General features: G+C 56.8%; 1 pseudogene; it reads right to left on the reverse strand.

Annotated features, from left to right (window-relative positions):
* Positions 1-5701: 5701 nt before the first annotated feature.
* LOC101677991 lies at positions 5702-9452 on the reverse strand (annotated as a pseudogene).
* Positions 9453-10302: the final 850 nt, after the last annotated feature.

A 10302-nucleotide genomic window follows, 5' to 3' on the forward strand; every position in this document is an offset into this window, starting at 1 on the left:
AGAAGAGGGCCCAGAGCAGTTCAGTGCCTGTGAGGGTAGTGGCATCAAATGAAGGAGCGCTTGGGGACTCCTGCCTGGATCGGATCCCAGATCCGATAACTCACCTCCCTGGAAAGTCCCTTAGTATCCCTGGGCTGATTTCCTCTAAAACAGGTGCACCTGGTCCTTCGGGGACCTCCCATGTGAACTCAGGGAGTGCTAGACAAACGCTCATCACCAAGTTCTCCGCCCCTATCCCCTTTCTACCTTTTTTAAAGCAGATTCCGAGTTGGACTCATCTCATCCTCAGGGAGTCAGGAAAGCGCAGGGTAAGCTACGGGCTCACTGCACCCACGCTGCTGTCACAACCAGGAGCCGCCTTCACGGGCGCCTGCCCCACCTCTAGGGCTCCGGCCCAGTATGTGCTAGGTGGCTGCTGAGTCCTTTCTTGCTCCTTCTCGTTCTTTCCACAAGGGTGCGAGCTAGCATATCTTATGAATACCCCCCCCCTTTTTATAGACAGGGACACTGAGAGCACAGGGGAAAAGAAATTCAGTACAGGTCACCAAGCAAGAGAATAACCTGGGCTCTGACTGAGGGTCACAGGCAGGACAATGGGTATCTCAAGACTGCTGAACTCCAGTGCCACCTGATTGGAGTCATAGACATTTATCTTGTGCTGACCGGGGCCCCACATCTGTCTGCAGGAGCTAGTGCTTGGGGGACAGGGGAGGCCATGGCTCATTGGCCCCAACTGGCTTAGACTCCAGTACTGGGGTATCTAGGAGGGCTCTGGGACTAGAAGCGGGGATCCCCATCCCTACCCCCAGATCAAGCCAACCACCTTTAGGGTCTTCCTGTCTCCAGGTTCAACCTGGAGGAACAATCTCCAAGAAGCCTTTGTGACCTGCCCCCAGCCCCTCCCGACCCCCTGTTCTTCATCCCTGCATGGCACCTCTGCCTGAGCTCCTTATCCTGAATCATCCCCTGAATCCCACAGAATGAAGCTTCCCTGGGGTCCTTCAGTGATGCAGAGAAGTTCTTCATTGAGGGAACGAGCTGGGGCAAAGGAAAGAATTTTCTCCCTGTGGGCCTCTGCCAGAAGGCCACTGACACCCTAGAGACTGAGCGCTTGGTACAGATAAAATCCTGCTTTCCCATAGATGGGTCTCATATGTCTTCCTCCCTGCGTGTCCTCTTGTCCCTACCGGTGGCCCCTGTCTGCCCTGTGACCCTCCTCACCCCAGCCTCACCAGGGAGAACACCACTCCAATTCCTCCATGTCACCATGCCAGGCTGGAGTGAGGGTCCTCTGGCCCTCTGCCTGCCCACCGCTGTTTTCTGTACTGTCACCGTGGTGAGAACCAGGGCTGCTGGCGGGGTTCTCCCACGATGGAGTCCTCAGAAAGAGTGACCACTCTCCCACACGCAGCAGACAGCCGCATGTGGACGCTTGCCCTGAATCTCAGCAGAAGAAGCAAAAGGGGGGCGTGTGGGCCCAGGGAGGGTAGGGAAGTGGCCCAAGGTCACACAGCTGGGGAAGTATGACATCCAGCATGAGGAGGTGGGAGGGCACACTCCAGGGCCTGTGCGGGAGAGGGTGTGCAGTCACAGGGGCACACAGGGGTGTGTCCCAGCTGGAAGAGCATGCTGGGGTCTGCAAGTGGGCAGGGCTCTACACTCTCTCCCAGCGCTCCCACCGGACCCACCCCTATCCTGGCCCCCCAGGCCCAGGGTCACAGTGGGCTGACCCAGCGCAAGAATGCCAGGCAGGGATTTTCTAACACATGTCTCCACACGGTGGCACTCAAAGAGATCAAAATGCATTTAATGTGGTCTAGTCTCGTGGCCTATGTCTTTAGATACCGCTATGTATTGAAAATAACATGAAAATTCTCCAGTTTCACCATTTAAAATAGATTTGACATTCTATGACCTCACGCAGGGCAGACACCCGGTGCAGGGGCCTCCTTCCCATCAGGCCCCCGCTCCCGCCCCCTGGACCCCCCCAGGACCCTCCGGCAGGCAGGGACAGGGGGGCACAGCACCAGCAGGGCAAGGGGGGGCAGCCACCATGTCCCAAGCAGCATGCGCAAGAGTGCACGTGGACACACCGCTTCCACAGACGTTCATATGCACACACTCCTGGGACCTGCACATGCTCCCACGTGCCCACGCGTACAGCCTCCAGCAGGCAGGCACCAGCCCTGTGCAGGGAGCCGGGTGTCACCACCACCCAAATGCACCACATGCACCTGTGTGTTCACGGGGACACACACACGTGCAGACACCATCCATACGCAGCACTCACCCACACAAGCAGATAGGACCTCGTGTCCACGTGCACAAAAGCCTCATGGCGGCACACACATTCCACACATTCCCGTGTGAACATAATCAGGGCACAGGGCCAGCGGGACTGCTGGGTTCAGCTGTGCCCATGGTCACAGCTGGTGTCTGTCCTGTGCCCTGTGTGCCTGGGCACACAGTTAACATAGTTAACTATGGCACACAGAGAACATAGTTCTATGCAAATACACAGAGAACTATGAGTGTGTGTACCTATACACACATACATACCGAGTATATGTCATCAGCCCAGACTCACACACACAGGGAGATCCTCATGGGCACACACCTGCACAGCACTCCCACGAACTGTGGGTCCACACGCTCCTGCACTCAGGCAAAGCTGTAACTGCACACATATGCTTGTACAGAGATGAGATGATGGCGCATGTGATGCCACACACTTGGTGCTCACACACACACACACACACACACGCCAGCACAGCCCCTTTCCCATGTAAGCAGTTCAGTGTGTCAGGGAGGAGGGCACCAGAGGCCACGTTCTTGGCCCACTCCCACCTCCACACTTCCTAGTTCTGGTTGTAGAGAAACTTCTTGGAAATCCCAGTGCCTGGGAGGGTGAGGGTGGGAGTATATGGCTACACACACCTGCACAGCACACAGACCAGACACCATGTACACTCACACACACATGCACACGCACACCCAACACACACACTCAGGTGCAAAAATGCTCCCCACTCACCTGTGCTCGGCACACGCACCACACATGGCACGTAGCACACTCAGAGGGTTGATGGTCTCCACACACACACATGCACGCACACGAACACACACATACTCACACATACAAGGCACACACACACACCCTCCAGCACACACTCCCCAGGGACAACGGAATCTTTGCTCTACACACACACGGCTCCTCCCATCCACCCTCCCATTTCGAGTGCACTAAAGAGGGAAACTATTTTGGTCTTTAGCACAAGCAACAAACAAACAAATAAATAAATAAATAAATGGAAGGAAGAAAAAAGAGGGCAGAAGAGTTTGAAAACGTAGCATCTGCCTTTGGCGAGAGATGAAAGGCAGCTCAGGGCTGCTCTCCTGCAGGTTCTGGGGCTGAACCATCCAGCGTGGGCCTGGGAGGGGTACAGGCCTGAGAGGAGGTGCACCAAGCCACTGGGGTGACAGGGGCCTTGGGGGACCCAAAGGCTCTGGGCTCTGCTCCGAATGATAGCAGTGGAAGCATGCCCCATCCAGCCCTGTAAGGCTCTCCTGCAGCTAGGCAGAGAACACAGGCCCCTGTGCCAGCCACAAGTGACTGAGGCCATCTCATTGCTCCCCCATTGAGCCTGAGAGTCTGGGAGGGGGCGGGCAGGTGAGTCCTCCCACATCAACTCTACCCTTGCCCCCAAGAGCTGAAATGGAGAAATCCAGCCAGGCTCAGGGCTGGAAGCCAGGCCCTGGGCTGGGAAGGAGCTGAGGACCCTCCAGAAGATCCTGAGAGGAAAGAGCTACCTACGTGGCCTGAAGCACCCCAGTGGGAAATGAGGCTGGAGCCTGAGGCTAGGGCAGGATGCTGGGAGTCAGGCATCCCTCAGGCACGGACCCGGGGTGTCTATGGGTGGGAACCAATAGCTCATGCCCAGATCCTTCAAGGCCTCCAACCTCAGGCCAGGTCTCCAGCTGCCCTGGGGTTGGGTAGAAGAGGAGGTGAGAGGCAAGAACCCTCACCCCAGGCCCCTGGCCTCTCCCGGCCTCCCAAGACCCACCCACCGACTGCGTGACCTTGCAGTCTGCCTCAGTTCCCCCACTTGTGGCCAGGGTCCTGGGTGCCTAGCTGTCTTGGAGGGCACGGGTTGGGGTGGCTGAGGCTGGCAGGCTGGGGAGACACATATGGGCTTTCTAATTAAGGACTTCCTTACAGGCCTGGTCATTCGAGAGGACAAAATTCTTAGCTGTCCTGGGAAGGTCCTGGCCTGCTCCATCCCTGCCAGCTGTGTCCTCTACCAAGAACAAGCCCACGCTGGGCAGCCCGTGACCCAGGGGCCTGCTTCTGGGCCAGCAGAGCCAACAGCTGCAAACTTCTTCCTGATGAGGCTGCCAGGATGCAAGCACCACTTCCAGTCATCTTGGCTGACAACTGCACACCTCTTCTAAGATCATTCCTCCGCCCTTCAGTGGGGACAGCCTGGCTGGGATGCCCCTACACTCACCTAGGCTGCCCCAGGTCCGGAGAGCAGGCCAAGACGGCCTGCCTCTGCAGACACACAGGCTGGTGAGGACTTCGTGGTGGAATCGGGGGCAGCTGGGAGGACAGGCGAGTCTGAGAAAAACAGAAACAACCGGGGCTGGCCCACCTGGGGTCTCTAAGGCACAACTCACACTGGGGTCCCAGGGGAATAGGGCCAGTCTGCTTCCTGGGTGTCTGGGAACCCGCCCTCCCTTCCCAAGGAGCCATCTACTCCAACATTTTCCAAGCATCCCTCACTGCGGAAAGGGTGGAGGCTATCGGGCAGAAAAGGTGAGAAGTAAAACAGGAAAATCTGGTGGAGGTGGGGAGAGCGGACCCTCCATGGCAGTCAGGTCCCATATCCATCCCTGAGACGCACCTCTAAGGTACAAAAGTCAAACTCAAAAAGCTCAAACTAGTTTTTCCCCCAGCCCCTACCCCTACCTCTATGACTCTGGAAAGCTTTTATCATGATCATTAGCATGGTTTTGGTTTTTCCATCACAAACATAATCTAACCTGCCTGTGAGCAGAAGGAACCACAGATGAGCCCCTCTCTTGTGCTTGTGCAGATGGCGCAACCTGGCACACACTTGGCCTTCATGGAGGAGAGGCCTGTCCAGCCTCGGGGAACCTCATGGAGCCCCCATCTAAAATCCACATCTCGCAGACCAATGGAATTCTCACTGACCATTTTTATAATCCCCAGAAATTAATTTTTTTGTCAATGACGTGTTAATTTTTTTTTTTTTTTTTTGGTAAACAGTCTTACTCAAGCTATGGTTGAGAAAGCCAAAACCAGTGTTTCTCCCCAAGTTAAAAACCAGCGAGGTGCCCTACAGCCTGCCAGCCTTTACCCACAGAGGCTGGATGGCCACTGAGCCACCTCTGAGCAGGCCGAAGTTCTAGCCTCAGACAGAAGCCCCTGGCTCCTGGCCTGGACCCCAAGAGCCTACCTCCCTGCACCTGCTCCAGTCTCTGAGGCCAGTGGCTGCCTGCTTTGGTCGCACATTCTCCCGCCAACCTTCCCAGGCCACTGTGAAGAAACATAAAGCATCTAAAACGCTACTGAGTCTGCAACCGGGGCACCTGGCCCATTCTGCTCAAACCCAGGGCCCTCGAGGGACACCGGGCCTTTCCCTGGTGGGGCGGATGCTGCACCTTGGCCCATGGTGGCTTAGATCTCTGACTCCCATCTGTAAGGCCACTGCTCGAGGCCGCCACCACCAGCCTGAGGTCTATTAAAGTCATGCTGGGCCTGGGGGCTGCAGCCATCCTGGTCTCCATCTGCCTTGTCCTCCTCATTGCGGCTCAGGAAAGCCAGCTCATTCTCATAACAGAAGGAGTTGGCACTGGGCATCAGAATTTGTTCTCCACCAGGTCCTTGGTGCTGCCGTGGGGTGTGGAGGGCACCTCGTAGGTCTTATCGAAGTGGGAGTAGTCAATCTTGTACTGGTTCTTCTCCTTGAAGAGGACAGGCTTGAAGCGGTGGCCCCACAGAATCTTATTGGCCAGATAGGAGCTGCGGGCCTGTGTGGTCATGGCCGTGGCCTCCACCATGACCTCCAGGATGACCACGATCTTGAAGTCATGTCTCCAAGTCCTGCCGGCTGATGCCAAACAGTGGGCTGGCCTCGTCGATCTCATGCAGAATGGTGATGGGGGACACGAGGAAGATGCCGTCGAGGCCCTTGTCGAAGCCGATGTCAATGTCGATCTGGTCCAGCTGGATGTACAAGCCCTCCTCGGTGACCCGTGGCTTGATGAGCTGGGCCTGCACGTGCACCTCTACGATGTGGCTCTTGCTCAGGTTGCCCACGCAACACATGAGGCAGAGCTTGCCGTCGCGCAGGGCCACCACCTCATTGTGGCTGAACAGTAACATCTGCGCCCGCTTCTTGGGCTGAGCCATCTTGGCCATGATGGCAGCCGATCATGAAGGAGTCGATGATGTAATCCACGATGGACTGTGCCACCACCATGAACATGGCCATCAGGCACTCCTCCATTACACAGCGCAGCCCGTAGCTGATGGTGGTCTGTGCCTTGATGGAGAAGAGGAAGGCAGCCATGAGCTGTGCACCTGCATCAAGTAGGGCATGCGGCCGTGGCCCTTGGCTGGCTCCAGGTCACTGTGTGCCACAGCGATGACCCAAAAGATGACACCAAACAGGAGCCAGGAGGTGAGGAAGGCCAGCGAGAAGATGAGCAGCATGTAGCTCCAGCGGATGTCCACAGGTAGCATGTCGGCCAGGTAGCGCTGCAACTTCTCATCCCATGTTGGCGAACTCGATGTTGCACTGGCTGTTCTTCTTGACAAAGTGGTTCTGGCACAGGTGCCATGTGTGCACCTTGCCATTGCCAAAGCCTTGGCCCTCGACATGGTGACCAGGTGCACCTAGTCCTCCTCCGATGACACGATACTATAGGGGTTGACCCTGCCAGCTGAGGTCATCCTGGGGATGGGGGGGGCCCTGGCTCATTCTGGGCCAGCTCCACTGGGGGCGGATCCTGCAACAGGGAAGACAGAGGGGCTGGGGGAGCAGGCCACCCCGGCCCAGACTTCTGCCCCCACCTGGGGCCCTGAGCCATGGTTGGCGGCCGACTTCACCCCGACTCACACCCCACTGATCTCTCCATCTTCCCTCCTCAGCCAGTCCCTCACCCTCCTTCTCGACTTGGAAAACAGACCTGGAGTCTCCCAGGAGCTCTTGCCAAAAGCCTTCATCCTCAGTCCATCTGAGTACCCCCCCACCAAAGGCTCCACTTCCAAAGTGTATTTATGAACCTATCTCTTCTCCCACCGCTGTGGGAGAAGTCCCCATCATCACCCACCAGACCAGCATGGCAGCCGCCTCGCCAGCCTTTGTGCTCCAGCCCCCATTCTGGTCCAGAGGCAGCAGGGGAGCCTAGCTGTCCTCTGCTCAAAGCCGATTTCTGCTGGCACCTGCGAGGCCTGCGTGAACGGAGTCCGGGGCCCCTCAGCTCTCAGGTACAGGCTCCTCGCTCACTCGCTGCAGCTCCCAGCCTGTGCATTGCTCCTCAGGAAAGTCCCTCACACTCTCAGCCCAGACACCCTCCCGCTGCCTCACCTCCCTCAGTCCCTGGCCTCCATGCCCAGGAGCAGCTTCCTGAACACAGGGGAGACTGTAACCCCTCACCCAGGTCCTCATGGTAACCCCAAAGCACCGCCTTTGGACCCCATAACAGTAGTAACAGTAATGGGAAGGACAGGCCTGGGGTCACACTCACCCACTGATCCCACTGTGAGACTACTGGCCTCCCAAGCATTGTGAGTTTGCTGTGTGGCTCACTGCTGTCTCATTCCCCAGGCCTTGAGCAGAGCCTGGCCCCGAGGATGCTGTCCTGATGCTTGAACCCTGTGCCCCACTGCACCCACTCTCAGTCCTCATACACTACAGCCTCCATCTGTAACTAGGAGAGGGTCCACGGGTCAGTACCCAGAGGGGTCACTGACTGACCCCATCCCAGCGGCCTTCCCCATCACTGCCTTTCTCAGCTCTAAATGACAGCATCCAGGGAGCACTCAGAGCATCACTGTCCTTGGCCCATTCAGAGGAGCACTTGGTGGGCTTGTCACACACACGCACATATGTATGCACACCACGCTGTCTCACGCATGTCCACGGCATGACACCTGCAGCCGGACACACTCCTTTCAGGTCCATAGCCCAAGTTCATCCCCCAGATGGGCCAGTAGCAGCTGGCTACCCCCTCCCCCAGGGCCCTGCTGGCTCCGGCCTGGCCTGTTGGTGCCAGGCCGAGGCACCTGCAGGCCAGAGGCCATGGTGCCACTTGGCCCTGTGGGCACTGAGGCCATCTAACCCTTAGCGTCAGGGCTGCAGGTGCTCAGGCACTCAGCCTCGTTCAGCAGGGCTGAGCTGGAAGGAGGGGGAGAAGCCTGGCTGGCTGGCCTGGCCGGGACGCTGAGTCGGGCATAATCCCCTCCACCACTGGGGACCCCATTCACCCCAAACCCCCACCTGTTCACACCAGGAGGCCAGTATTAGACAAGGCTGGGAACCTTCAAGTGCCCAGAAGACAGTGAGGCCCCAGATAAGAAGATCCCAGGGCAGCCGGTCCAGAAGCAGAAGCAGGTGGCTGAGCACCCACCAGAAACACAGAGACCAGAAGTGACAGCCAGAGGGAGGCAACACTGGGATTTAGCCCCTGTCGGTGTGGCCAGGTGCAGCCAGGGCCTCGGAGGGAACACAACATCTAACCTCTGCTTCAAACACCTGGGAGACAGGTGAGGGAGAAGTCCACATGAGCAGCCAGGCTGCACATCCCTCCTAGGGTCTGTCTCTGTTGCCAGATGTTTCTGAATCTCCAGAGCGGGCATGTATATAACAGTCACGGCCCTTACTGCCCACTCCTCAAACTTCAGAGAAAGCAGGCCAAACACATTAGCAAATGGTCTTAGATTATCCTAGCAAAACCCCAAGAAGGTGGCTGCCATCATTACTTCTACCAAGAATGGAGATTCAGAGAGGTTAAGTGACTTCCCCAAAGCCACACAGCCAATAAGCAGGAAAGCTGAAACTCGAACGAGTCTAGCTAATGCGAGGTCTCCTGCTGCAGGCACATAAGGCTCTGCAGGGGCATCTTCTCACACTGCCACCCCCCCCCCCCACAGCTACTCCAGCTGGCCACCTCACCATAGGTCTGAGGAGCTGAGGCCTGAGGCTGTGATGATGGACACTGATTCTGCCTGGGCCAGGAGGCAGGGAGCTGAGGGTGGTGGGGACCCCGGGTACTGTGCCAAGAAGATCGCTCAGCCCCAGATTCCTGGTCCCTCCAGGCAGAGGAGGCCAGGGCCCGGTACTTAGATGCTGGCAGCAGGCAACTGGACAGCAGGGGGCAGGTTTATGTGGTCTGGATGCCTTGAGGGACGTCCAGCGGGTCATGGCTGCTCCAACTGGGGCTCTGAGTAGCTTGAGGTCTGCAAGGGACAGAATCAGAAGAATCAAAGGCCAGAGAGCCCATCCTGGTGCACTGCTCCCATCAGCTGGGGAGCCCCACACCTGGCCAGCTTCCAGGTCAGGATGGGAACTGTGGTGACTCCTGGTGTTTCTCCCTGGGCTGCGCACCTGGGACCTACCCAGACTGTGTCACACAAGCTTGGGAAACCCCTCTTCTGTTGATGTTCCTCCTCAAACCGCACAGAAAATCAACAAGTTCACATTGACACTTGCCTCCCTGTTTCTCAGCTAGCAACTGAGACTATGATCAGAGTCCCTATCCAAAGTCACCCAGAAACTAAGGTTTAGAGATAGAGTTGGAGCTCCAGGTATCGTTCCAGTCCTCAGCTTTCCATGGCCCCATCCTGCCATGTGAGTATATGTATGCATGTGCGTGTGCGTGTGTGTATGTGCAAGTGATGCTCGGGGTGTGGGGAGCCCCTCCCCGGCTCTTGGTGAACGCAGCTCCACAAAGAAAGATATGGAAGAGGACCCATAAGTAGAAACCCCAGCACCACAAACTTGACAAACATCCCAAGGACACTCCACATAGACAAACAAAGGTGTGGCAAGAAGGTCACACAGCCTTGAGATCTTTAATGACTCGATTTCAGAAATGTGGGACAACATCCCCAACCAGGGATACGCAGGCTTTTTGCCTACACTCTTGCTCAGTGGATGCATACAGTTAGACCAGAAAAGAAATATTAGATCTGTTTTGCTACAAGAGGACTTAGCAAGTAAGGAGACTGGATCCCCATTTCATAGATTTGAGAACTGAGGCTGAGACTTGTCC

This window comes from Mustela putorius, unplaced genomic scaffold (assembly GCF_011764305.1).
Source record: "Mustela putorius furo isolate JIRA1106 unplaced genomic scaffold, ASM1176430v1.1 tig00003856_pilon_pilon_pilon, whole genome shotgun sequence".
Lineage (NCBI taxonomy): Eukaryota > Metazoa > Chordata > Mammalia > Carnivora > Mustelidae > Mustela > Mustela putorius.